Raw genomic sequence first — 11172 nt, 5'->3', positions numbered from 1 at the left:
AAAAGAAAAGAAAAGAATCCAGTGCCCTCTTCGGTTCCACGCGCATGCACGGAACAGCCCCCCCTCCCCACAGTCCTCTTCCTCCCGCGTGCACTTCTGAGCCCCGCCCACGTCCCCGTGGTTATGGGCTGGTGGTGGATAAAGCCGTTAGGGGACACTCCGCCACTCCCGTGCTCTTTCTCTCCGTTTCCGCCCCAACGTTTTCCCCAACCCCTCTCTTCCCACGGTGGACGCCACCAAATTCTCGGGTTGCCGCGTCTCGTTTCCCTTCGGGACCGGTTGAGGCAGGGAATGGGGTTTTCCCCGGGTGGAAAAAGAAAAGGCTGTGGCCGCCCGTAAGTGCTACTTCTTTGGGCAGGCTGAACCTCTTCTTACAGGGCACACAGGTCGAGGGAATCCGCCATGAGCTCACCGTAAGCCTAGAGCTTCTTTAGAAAAGCTTTCCCCGATCGCTTTTGTACCCCAGTCCGTGTGGGGCGAAAGGCAAGAGGTTTGGGTTTTTGTTTTTGGACCCTGCTGCTGTTGCCTTTCGTGTTTCCGATGCAGCGATTTGTGAGCGTAAAAGTGGAAGAATTCGCCGTCGACTTACGGCGCATCTTGAGAAAGCAGAAACACGTGAAAGACGCCTCAGGCTCGGTAGCCCTTGCAAGGCCGTAAATAGGGTGTCTTGCATTGAGGCAGCTTCCTGACATTTGCCACATAATATGCTGGGAAATATTCTAATGACGAAGGTTAAAAAATATTTCTATGGACCTCCCCACTTTTGTAATAACTATATGCTTTCACAGTTGTGTGGTAAGATTTCTTCAGTACTATGGTTTTCTTCAGGCATTAGTTTTCTTTTTTTAGCCCACCTTGTATCATTTTTATAAATAACTCAAGGAAGCAAACATACCTAACACTCCTTCCTCTTCCTATATTCCCCACAATAGCCCTGTGAGGTGGGTTGAGCTGAGAGTGATTGGCTCAAAGTCACCCAGCTGGCTTTCATGGCTAAATGGGGACTAGAGTTCACAGTTTTGGGTTTCTAGCCTGGTGACTTAACCACTAGAGTAACAAAATTGGCTTTTGTCTACATTATTATTTTAATAATTTTATAATTAAATAATAAAATACAATATTTATTAGAGTTATATATCTTCAAATCCTTATAGATTAAATTTGTAGCACTGCAGTATGTCATGATATAGGAAAAAAAGTTACAATGCAGGATAGTCAATAAAAGTTCAAATATATACAATAAATCACTAGTAGTATAGATAGCAAACTGCAATGCTAAAATAATGAAGTGTTCCTTCACATATCCAAATGCTGCTATTTCCTACCTGTAGCTTAATATGTGATAATCTTGTGTGTGCCATCATTTGCTTTCCCCCAATAAACTTCACAATAGACCTTTACAAACTTACTAATATATAAATACATATGACTGTGTTACTGTTATAACATGTCTGCTAATTGTAAAATAGGTTCATGGAGAGTGAATCCTCCATTTGAATTGGATCTTAAAATACCAGTTTTTCATGGGGTATTTGATTTCACTTCTTAGGCCCCATTAAGAATTGAAAACCAAATAACTGTGTACACCTAGCTGTCATAACCCACTGAGTGCAGGGGGCCTTAACTAATAAATATTTGTATACTTGCCCTGAATGGCATATAATTAAACAATTTTATACAATACTAATATCCTTGTCACATTGCTTTCTATAAAAGTTTTGACTGCAACCTGCTGAGGGACTCCAAATTATGGAGCTCTTATTCTCTGAGTTGATTCTTTGCTTGCAGACATTTCATTACCCAACTAGGTGTTAACCCACAATTGAATATACATTCCTTTTATGTTGGTTATATTCTTCTTAAGCTTCAAATACAATAGTTATTTCATTTAAATTGCCAAGAAAAGAGGGCATTGCATTTGGATGTTCTTTATATTCTAGTTTTTATAATTATGCTGATTACATTTCTCTGCATTATTCAAAGTGAATCAAATGTGAAGTATCCTTTTTTAAATATTCTATAGTCCCATTATTTTTTAGAAACAGACACTGTTAACATTTATTGCTTTTTGTTTACATTGTCGTATCAATATTATTTACATAAAGATTCGTCTAGATGCTGTTTATTTAATCTATGACTGTTATATGTATTCAATGCATACAAAATATAGAAATATGTATAATCTATTATAACTATCAGGCAGTAAAAGTGTAAAATTATGTGGCTGCTTCTCCTTTATGCAGTCATGTGACCAGATTTTGGGGGCTTGGCAACTAGCCCTCATTTATGGCTGTTTGCAGCACCTGCAATTGTGACCATGTTTTACATTTTTGCCAGAAACCAGTATTTATTTCCTGTTTCTGGCAAAAGGTTCCCCATAGCAAACAATGAGTTCAGTAATGACCATCACATTTGCTTTATGATTGCTACAAAAAAGGAAAATTGAATGTGATCATGTGATCTGCTTAATGACCACTCTGACTTATAACTGAAATTGTCAGCTCAATTATAATTGACTACCTATATTGGATGAAAGTTTCTCCTATTGGCGAAAATAGCTTTGTTCTGGGACAATATTGTATGTACTAATGTCTTATTTACCTTTATAGTATTTCTATTAATTTCACAAATTCAAAGAATAATTTCCTAAGGAATTACTACTTGAAATATGAAATATTTCTGTTCTTCCTCTTATATATTCTTGTACTAGTGCAGAGGAAATCATAGCAGAAGAAGACCATATTCCTTGCTGCTAGAAGCCAGGTTTTGCTACAGAATCTGTTCCTATATTTGCATATCTTAAAAAACTACAAAGCTTGAATAACATGGGCCATCTAACTCCAGCCAGCTCTGAAAAATTAGTGGCTCCAGCCAGCTCTTAAGAAAATTAGTGGCTTTTATAATCAAATTATGACAAAAAATATATAAGGTCTTTGTGACAAAGAAATTTCAATACTAGGGTTGCATGCCATAATGAACAGAAAATAAAATAATACATGATTATGGTAATTAACACAGTTTTTTTGTTTAAAATACAGCCAATGTATTCTTTTAGCTATTAATTTTGATAGCTGCTTCTAACCATGTTTATCAAAAGAAAGCTGATGGTGTAGAGATCTTTATGTCAGACAACATTGCCCATTTATAAAATATAAAAAGGATGAAAATGTCTAAATATTATTCTGGTATGGTAAATTATACTATGTATAAAGTGTATTATACATGATTGTATATTTTATGCACCTGTCTCTATTACTGTTTTTCAGTGGTTGGATTCAAAATATTTTACTACCGGTTCTGTGGGCGTGGCAAGGGAAGGATACTATAAAATCTCCATTCCCTTTCCACCCCACTAACCTGCTCTTCAGCTCCATTCTCCTGTGCAGGGCAACAAAAGAAGACCCAGCAATCAGCTGGGACTCGGGAGGCAGAGAATAGATGGTGGCAGGGCCAGTCAGAGATGGTATTTGCTGATTCTCCGAACTACTGAAAATTTACTCTACCAGTTCTCAAGAACTGGTCAGAACCTGCTGAATACCACATCTGCTGTTTTCTCTTTTGGTTTTTCTCCCAATAGATCTTCCTAATTTTAAAGCCTTTTTTACTGTTAGTGTTTAACCAGTACATTTGAGTGTCACTTTGTGCTCTGTAGTTTAATCTGAAAATGTTTTATATTATGATATCTAGCAAAATGGACACACAAAATAGAAAAAAAGCAAATTTCTGTAAGCTCACTATGTTTCTGAAATAAACAAAAAAAAAATCAATTTGCACTACATCTAATTTCTACAATGTAGTATTGGCCTCAGGCATCACTGCTATTAGGGGACTTAGGCCCAGAAGGGACCCGGCAGGATCTTAGTTATCCATCCAGAATGTTATTTAGTTTTTTTTCTCTAACATTGAAAAGAAATATGCAAGCCTACTTCAGGTATGCTACCTAGTATATGTACGTTTGTTTTCCCATATATTTTCATATCTATAAAATAAATTATTCAGATATTTGTAACCAAAGCATTTATTCAGAAGTGCTTTCTGCTTTTCATTTTCAATGTCCTTACTCTTAGATGCTAACAGAAAAAACCCTGTAAAACATTTTGTAATTGAAAGAGAATTTTTTAAAGAATCATGGTTAAATAAAACTTAGTACTAAATAATCACATTCTAAAATTTTCATAGTAAAAATCTGTAGCATTTCTGCCCTGTAATTAATTTATTTGTAAGTGTCTGGGCAACTTTGCTTTTCTAACAAATTGTGCAGAGAAAGAGAATAAAGTTGCACATTTTTAGGTTACAGCCAGCCATTTTGAATACTTTATGTTTCTGGTTTATTGTGTTATGTCAAATTTATTTCATGACATTAATTTATAACCTTATTTATTCATTGACTGCCTTATTTTTATTTGCTTTCTAATTTGAAGAGATTGGTGAATTCCATTTGGAGGGGCTGAACTATTATATATTTCCAGAGGAAGACTGTTTCCATTTTTGTTACTTTTTCTGTAGAATTTAAATCTCTTTTATAGCGTACAAGTTAACAATTCTAAATTTGATCATCTATGTTCTAATGTATGGAATTTTAATCTATGGAAAATTGCTGTTCTAATCTATGTGACATATCCCACAGGATATGTAATCCTACATATCCTACAGGATTGCAGGATTGCAAGTTGCTATTGAATGGAGTTATAAAGTGCAAAGAAACCTGAAAATATACTCCCAAGGGTGCTTTTTTCAGGAGGCAACTGGACTTTCTTGTTTTTTTCTTTTGAAAACGTTGCACTTCTCATCCAAGAAGCTTCTTCAGCTCTGACAGGATAGTGGGGGAATAGAATGGAATGGAACGGAACAGAACAGAACAGAATAGAATAGAATTCTTTATTGGCCAAGTGTGATTGGACACACAAGGAATTTGTCTTGGTGTAAATACACTCAGTATACATGAAGAAAAGGTACATTCGTTAAGAATCAAGAATCATAACGTACGACACTTACTGATAGTCATAGGGTACAATCAACAATCAAATCATAACTAGGAAACAGTCAAGTGGGATGGGATGGGTGATAAGGAGTGGTGAGAAGATTAACAGTAATAGTAGTGTACACTTTGTAAATAGATGAACAGTGCTGAGGGAATTATTTGTTTAACAGAGTGATGGCTTTTGGGGAAAAACTGTTCTTGTGTCTATAGAGCACTAGTGCAGTGCTCTATGCGTTGTTTTGAGGGAAGGAGTTGAAACAGTTTATGTCCAGGATGTGAGGGGTCTGTAAATATTTTCACAGCCCTCTTTTTGACTCATGCAGTATACAGGTCCTCAATGAAGGCAGGTGGGTAGTAATTGTTTTTTCTGCAGTCCTAATTATCCTCTGAAGTCTGTGTCTGTCCTGTTGGGTTGCAGAACCAAACCAGACAGTTACAGAGGTGCAGATGATAGACTCAATAATTCCTCTAGAACTGTATCAGCAGTTCCTTGGGCAGTTTGAGCTTTCTGAGTTGGCGCAGAAAGAACATTCTTTGTTGTGCTTTTTTGATGATGTTTTTGATGTTAGGTGTCCATTTTAGGTCATGTGATATAGTAGAACCTAGAAATTTGAAGATCTCTACTGTTGATACTGTGTTGTCTAGTATTGTAAGAGGTGGTAGTATAGGAGGGTTTCTTCTAAAGTCTACCACCATTTCTATGGTTTTGAGTGTGTCAGTTCCAGATTGTTCCGATTACACCACAAGGCAACTTGTATAACCTGTCTGTATGCAGATTCATCGTTGTCTCGAATGAGACCAATCACTGTTGTGTCATCAGCAAACTTCAGTATTTTAACAGATGGATCGTTTGAGATGCAGTCATTGGTATATAGGGAGAAAAGAAGTGGAGATAGCACACAGCCTTGGGGGGGCTGTGCTGATTGTACATGTGATTCTTCCTAGCTTCACCTGCTGCTTCCTGTCTCTTAGGAAGCTTATGATCCACTTACAAGTGTGTTCAGGTACCGCTAGTTGGTTTAATTTACTTAGAAGAGTGTCTGGAATGATGGTATTGAATGCTGAACTGAAGTCTACAAAGAGGACCCTTGCGTAGGTATTTGGAGATTCAAGGTGGTGTGGGATGTAACGCAGAGCCATGTTAACAGCATCATCTGTCAATCTATTTGCTCGGTATGCAAACTGCATGGGATCTAACAGCGGATCCGTGATGGTTTTCAGGTGGGACAGCACAAGCCTTTCAAATATTTTCATAACTACAGATGTTAGAGCAACTGGTCTGTAGTCATTCAGTTCTTTGATGGAGGGCTTCTTTGGCACGGATGATGGTAGAACGTTTGAAGCAGGAAGGAACATAGCACATCTCTAGTGATCTATTGAAGATTCGGGTGAAGATGGGGGCCAATTGGTCAGCACAGACTTTTAAGCAAGAAGGAGTTATCTTGTCTGGCCCTGGTGCTTTTCCTGGCTTCTGTCTGTGTCATAGATCTTGCACTTCTTTTTCTGTGATCACCAGAGGTTGTGAGCCCAATGGATTGGGGCCAGTTGTAGGAGGCTTGGCTGTTGTTGGTGTGTTTGAGATGTGGGTTGTGGAGATAGGTGGCTGTAGTTTCTTTTCAAACCTGCAGTAAAACACATTCAGGTCATCTGCTAGTTGTTGATTTCCTTCTGCCTGGGAAGGAGATTTGCTGTAGCCAGTGATGTTTTTAAGAGTTTTCCACATGTTTGCTGGTTCATTTGTTGAGAATTGATTCTTTAACTTTTCAGAGTAGCTTCTTTTTGCTGCTCTGATCTCTCTTGTTAATATGTTTCTGGCCTGGTTGTATAGCATTCTGTCACCTTTTCTGTAGGCTTCCTCTTTGGAACGACGTAGCTGCTTAAGTTTAGCTGTGAACTAAGGTTTATTGTTACTATATATTTGCAGGTTCCTTGTTGGTACACATAAGTCTTCGCAGAAGCTAACATATGATGTTACAGTATCTGTGAGCTCATCTAGGCATCTTCAAAAACATTCCAATCAGTGCAATCAAGGAAGGATTTATATTACTTTCTGGTCATTTGCATCCTTTTTAGAGGGTCATTGAAGCACTTGGAAATTTATGTCCTCAGGGTCACCTGAGTAGTGCTGCTGGTTCCTGTAGTCTGCATTTTTTTCTTTGGAAATCCATTCCTGCTCCCACATCTTTCAAAGGGTGTTCATCCCAAATTGTATAGCTAAAAGTCTGTAGAGATTCTCAGTCATCCAGGTCAAAAAAGCAAAGGTGCTTTTTTCAGGAGGCAACTGGACTTTATTATTTTGTTCTTTTGAAAAAAAAAAAAAAAGCATTAGGTGACCCTAATAAAGTGGTTTTAATAAAATGACCCTAATACAGTGGTGGTATGCTACCAGTTCAGACCAGTTCGGCCAAACTGGTAGTAAAAAAAAGCCAGCGGTCAGGAAAGAAATCGTGGGACAATCAGCTGAGAGGAAAAAGAGAAAAGTGCAGGATCAGCCCTCTCACCCGCCCTTGCCCTTTATCCTCTCAGCTGATAGGTGCTGCAGGTCTCAGCTGGTGTGGGAAAAGCTACTGCACCGGCGTTAGGCAAAGCATGCCCACCAAACCGGTGGTAAAACAATTTGAATCCCACCACTGCCCTAATAGCAGGTGACCCTGAGGACACAGATAAACCTCCAAGTGCTTTAACAACCCTGTAAAAGGATGCAGATGACCAGCTGTCTGCAAGGAATATAAATCCTTCCATTCCCCACTATCCTATCAGAGCTGAAGAAGCTTCTTGGATGAGAAGCGAAACGTCTTCAAAAGAAAAAAACAAGAAAGTCCAGTTGCCTCCTGGAAAAAGCACCTTTGGGACAACCATGACCTGGATGACTGAGAATCTCTAGGCTTTTTGCAGTTATACTATAAATCTGTTGTTAGCTCCTAATTTAGTATGGGCACAAGCAGTGGTGGTATGCTACTGGTTCAGACTGGTTTGGCGGAACAGGTAGTAAAAAAAAAAGCCTCCGAAGATCAGCTGAGAGGAGGGAAAAAAGCCTGGGACAATCAGCTGAGAGAAGAAAGATGAGAAAAACGCAGGATCGGCCCTCCCACCTGCCCCTGCGCTTCTTTATCCTCTCGGCTGATTGGCACTGCAGGCCTCAGCTGGTGTGGGGAAAGCAAGCCCACTAAGCCACGCCCACCGAACCAGTGGTAAAACAATTTGAATCCCACCACTGGACATAAGTAATAAATGCTTACTGAAAGAACATTAAAAATGGACAATATACAGTACCTTCTGTGATCTTGACATATTTGTTCTAGCCTGACTTCTATTTTATGTCTCTGCTCTAGTGCTTGGCTTTGGATATTTGTAATGTTCTAGGGCAATGAAAAGCTTTGGATTTGAAGGTAATATATTTTAAGAGTGAGTGAGGTGACACCTACCTGCAATTCCTTAAATCAAGGAAGGCAGTTGCACACTTGTAGGAAAGATACATATATTTTTTTACCTTCAAATCTTGTTTATAGTTGTGCCAATGAATTCCACACAGGGAATCCTAATATGATATTCCATGATTTCTCTGGAATCACTAGTTTATTTTAATTGAAAATTTGAAGCTATTTGCAAAATAAAAAAGGTAAACTTCTTTAAGTAAACCAGCTAAAACTAACAATGTGTAGCTCTGTATTTATAACAAACATTTAAATATGAAATTAAACCTGTGGTTCATTTTTAATGCTATCATTGTCAAAATTGTGGTTTTATGCTTTGCTATATGCTCTACATACTGTATCTACCATTAATTTGACCAAGTGATCTTTTGAAAACTCAAATCATGCATATCCTCAAACTGGCTTTGGACTTGTCAATTGCAAAGATAAAATCATTACAACTTTCGAACTATATGAACTTCTGAGATGTCCTCTGCTCTTTACTCTTGTTCTTGCCCTCTTAACACTGTAGATTAATTATAGGAGTTACCTCCACTTCCCCAAATCTTTCTCCAATATTCTGTCTTCTTCCAAATACCTGATTTCCTTGTCTGGTTTTTCATCTTGACTACTTACATTGCTGCTAAGCATGTTCTGTGCTCTGTTTTTTAATCTTTGAAAGACTCCTTACATGTTTTTGTACTTTACCAAACACAAAGTGTTAGCATAATGGCAAGTTTTGGTTACATAAATATCCATATTGAAACAGCAAAGTTCACTATCACTATAAATAACTTACTTCATTTATTTGTGCTTTATGTGAAATCCAGACTCCAGAAATTATACATAATTGTGATACATTCATTGCTGTTCATCTATTACTGCAAAGTGATGTGCTGCAGAACCATTTAGGATTGGCAAGTTAATGTAATAGTTAAAACTGTATTCTGAGATAAATTTATTAATATGAATACAGCCAATATATTTACGTCTGATTTGTTATTGACTATACTACGATATTAACTACAGTAAAATGTGAAGAGAAGGGCATTTTCAGAAAAAAGCACATTTTGGTAACATTCTTTGTGGCATACACTTTGTAATGCTTGTTTGTTATGATGGAAGTAAGTTACAGTAGTAATTGTGTAAAATTATTGCCACTGATTTGCATATGAAATGCATATCTTTTTACTATTGCATGTTGTTATTGTTTAGAAGGTTATAAATACTAGAATAAAGAGTCTGTGTGGAAATTAATAGAAAATAGGCTCAGCTAAGAACCTACCAGAAACAAAATGAAATAGGACAGGTTTTCCTGAAATCTCAATCATTTATTTTATAAAAAGGGAAGAAAGAAGGTCCCATATATGTATTTTCCTTTTTCATTGGGACAACTTTTGTAGACTGTTTTGTATTATAAACAGGAGAATTAATTTAGTTCCTGATCTTCAAATAGTGAGAGGACGTAGCCCAATCATCCAAATGCAGGTTAAATTTAAGAATAGCTATATTACATTGAGCCAAAGCCCAGCATTTTATTTCACACACTGGCTAACCAAGTCTTTCAAGGCACTCAAAATACCAAGAGAAAGAGACACGCATTCCCTATCATTGTTCCCTTGCAGCTTTTAAATGCATCGATTCTGTGGACAGATACATTAAGTTCACATTGGAAGATGTTAAGGAAAAGAGTCTGGCTTTCCTGGACTATGCAGTGCTCATTAAGGAGGACAGAAATGTAACAGTCTACAGAAGTTTACAAAAACACACACATAGACCACCAGTACACGATTTACATTTTTTTTGTCACCACCCACTGGAGCACAAAATGGGAGAAATCAAAACTACACCACTGGGCTAAAAGTTTGCCTACCAGTAAAGAGGGGCAAGAAAAATAACTAAAACAAATCAAGGAAACCCTCAGAACTTGTAACTATCCCAACTGGGCCTTTTTATTAAATCCAGCAAAAGACCCAGCAGGAGCTCCTTCATAACAAAGAAGAGAACAACAAATAAAGTGACATCATTCCATACTTTGCAGGAATATCTGAAAAGTTCAGGAGGATTATTTTAAACCAACATAATATACACGCATACTATAAACCCAAGAATACACCAAGACAGGTTGTCTACCTCGAGGATAAAATATCCAGACACAAATAAAGCAATGTGATATATGCAGTGAGATGTGCACATCTGTACATTGGAGAAAAAAAATCACAGATACATGGCACAACAGGACAGTGACGGCAAACCTTTTTGTTGTGGTGTACCGAAAGTATTTCCCAGAAGTAACAAAACGGGCCCGTTTGCCCTCATGGACATAGGAGAACAAATCAATTGAGACAAGATTCAGTGGTCCATCTGCATTTAAAAGACAAAGGTCATTCTTTTGAAGACAGCAAATTCCGGACATTCTGGATTGAGAGAGCCATTGGTTTGAAAGGGGTAAAAGCGGCCATCTATTTTAGAATTGAACATCCATCTCTCAAAAGAGGAGGAGGAATACAACACCATTTATGTCCTATCTACAATGCAGTCCTTTTAGCAATTTTCCAACATTCCAAACCCATTTGCACTCTGATTCAGGTGACCCTGAGGGTGCAGATTAACCCCCTAAACGGACTCAATGGCTCAGAAAGTGCTAACAACCAGATGACTGCAAAGAAATATCATCCTTCCCCATCCTGAGAAGTGAAATGTCTTCTTGCTCAAGGAAAAAACATTGTCCAGTTGCCTTTTGAAAAAGCAACTTTGAGACTTGCAGCTTTTGCTTGA

The sequence above is a fragment of the Notechis scutatus genome, chromosome 1 (assembly GCF_049901735.1).
Source record: "Notechis scutatus isolate UNSWTSFEM ecotype Mainland chromosome 1, rNotScu1.2, whole genome shotgun sequence".
NCBI classification, from domain to species: domain Eukaryota; kingdom Metazoa; phylum Chordata; class Lepidosauria; order Squamata; family Elapidae; genus Notechis; species Notechis scutatus.
Note: the sequence above shows the minus strand (reverse complement) of the source record.